This window comes from Schistocerca piceifrons, chromosome 2 (genome assembly GCF_021461385.2).
Source record: "Schistocerca piceifrons isolate TAMUIC-IGC-003096 chromosome 2, iqSchPice1.1, whole genome shotgun sequence".
NCBI lineage: Eukaryota > Metazoa > Arthropoda > Insecta > Orthoptera > Acrididae > Schistocerca > Schistocerca piceifrons.
The window spans coordinates 98716818-98719513 of NC_060139.1; positions in this window are offsets into that span (position 1 = coordinate 98716818).

Here is a 2696-nt window from a genome sequence, read left to right on the forward strand (position 1 = left end):
TTAGCAAGGTCCATGTAGCACCTAGTTAATGTGGTGTAATGGCGAGGGTAGGAGTGGAGTAAAAGTGAGCTGAGCTTGTGGCAGCTGTGCTGTCTTCAAAGATTAATAACGCCAGAATTCACTGCTAACTTTTACCATTAGGGCTGAGCTATTTACGGTTAAAATACGTAGCAGTAAGCGCAAAGGCGTGACAGCTACAAGTCCGTATTGGCTTTATACATACGGAAGTAGGAAGCGGGTCATTCTGTCAGTGGAGGGGTTAAAACAACGGAGTCACATGAGAACATACCCCATTTACTAATGGAAAGATTCGGCGGTTCGGTCGCACGCTGTTCATGCAGTAGTAAACCTGCAGCATCACGCATAGCGTTCTAATTTATTACATCCTCCATTTGCATAACGTTTTGCACACAGTCTCCACGTACATCACTGAACGTAACTGTAAAATATTTGGTTGTATGATGCGTGGTACGAAATATACGCCATGTGATCAAAAGTATCCTGAGACCCCAAAAACGTACGTTTCTCATATTAGGTGCAGTGTGCTGCCACCTACTGCCAGGTACTCCACATCAGCGACCTCAGTAGTTATCAGACATCGTGAGAGAGCAGAATGGGGACCCACGGACTTCGAACGTGGTCAGATGATTGGGTGTCACTTGTGTCATACGCCTGTAAGCGAGATTTCCATACTCCTAAACATCTCTATGTCCACTTTTTCCGATGTGATAGTGACGTGGAAACATGAAGGGACATGTACGGCACAAAAGCGTATAGGCCGACCTCGTCTGTTGGCTGACAGAGACGGCCGACAGTTGAAGAGGGTCGTAATGTGTAATAGGCAGACATCTAAGCAGACCATCACACAGGAATTCCAAACTGCATCAGGATCCACTGCAAGCACTATGACAGTTAGGCGGAAAGTGAGAAAACTTGGATTTCATGGACGAACGGCTGCTCATAAGCCACAAATCACGCCGGTAAATGCCAAACGACGCCTCGCTTAGTGTAAGGAGCGTAAACATTGGATGATTGAACAGTGGAAAAACGTTGTGTGGAGTGCCCAACGACGGTACACAATGTGGCGATCCGATGGCAGGGTGTGGATATGGCGAATGCATGGTGAACGTCATCTGCCAGGGTGTGTAATGCCAACAGAAAATTCGGAGGCGGCGGTGTTATGGTGTGGTCGTGTTTTTCATGGAGGAGGCTGGCACTCCTTGTTGTTTTGCGTGGCACTATCGCAGCACTTTCTTGCTTCCCACTGTTGAAGAGCAGTTCGGGGATGGCGATTGCATCTTTCAAAACGATCGAGCACCTGTTCATAACGTACGACCTATGGCGTAGTGGTTACACGACAATAACACCCCCGTAATGGACTGGCCTGCACAGAGTCCTGATCGGAATCCTATGGAAAACCTTTGGGATGATTTGGAACGCTAACTTCGTGCCACGGCTCACCGACCGACATCGATACCTCTCCTCAGTTCAGCACCCCGTGAAAAATGGGCTGCTATTCCCCAAGAAACCTTCCAGCACTTGACTGAACGTATGCCTGCGAGAGTGGAAGCTGTCATCGAGGCTAAGGGTGGGCCAACACCATATTGAATTCCAGCATTGCCGATGGAGGGTGCTACGAACTTGTAAGTCACTTTCAGCCAGGTGTCCGGATACTTTTGATCACATAGTGTATGACGTTCTATAAACGGGAGCTCGATTCCTGAAAGAATCGGGTGTGGACGTTTACTGGTTTTAACTAAAAGACAAAAGTTCATGTAGAGTGACAGAAAATAATTATCATATAACAACAGAGTGTATGATATGTTTATGAACCACGTTAGTTCCACGCTTGTGTTCGTGATGTGGCTATGTACGTATGTGTTTTGAAGTATATTTGAGCAGTTCACATCACCTGTTAATTTTTTTCTACAAAGAAATGTGTTTAAAACTGGATTTTAAGGTAGTTTTGACGCAGACTGTGTAAGTAGACTGTTTAGGTTTCTTTATTGGTAACGCCACCTCTGTATGAAAATCACTGGCTGTGCTGTGTGCAGTCTGCGGATGCTTTGCATTGTTGTAATACTCGCCATTGTAGTGTTGGGCAGCGGCAGCTGGATGTGAACAGCGCGTAGCGTTGCGCAGTTGGAGGTGAGCCGCCAGCAGTGGTGGATGTGGGGAGAGAGATGGCGGAGTTTTGTAATTTGTCATGAACTGCTATATTTATATATGATGATATCAAGGTAAATACATTGTTTGTTCTCTATTAATATCTTTCATTTGCTAACTATCCCTATCAGTAGTTAGTGCCTTCCATAGTTTGAATCTTTTATTTAGCTGGCAGTAGTGGCGCTCGTTGTATTGCAGTAGCTTGAGCAGCGAAGATTTTTGTGAGGTAAGTGATTTGTGAAAGGTATAGTTTAATGTTAGTCAGGGCCATTCTTTTGTAGGGAATTTTGAAAGTCAGTTAGTCAGGGCCATTCTTTTGTAGGGAATTTTGAAAGTCAGATTGCGTTGCGCTAACAAAATATTGTGTGTCAGTTTAAGCACAGTCATGTATAAATTGTTCAAAGGGGAAGTTTCAACTGATTTCATAAATATCTTTATTAATCACATTGTGAACATGTGTCCACTGTGGTGATGATTTGTAAGAGGTAGTAAGTATAACTAATGCGTATTATCCTCCGTTTTTCCTTATA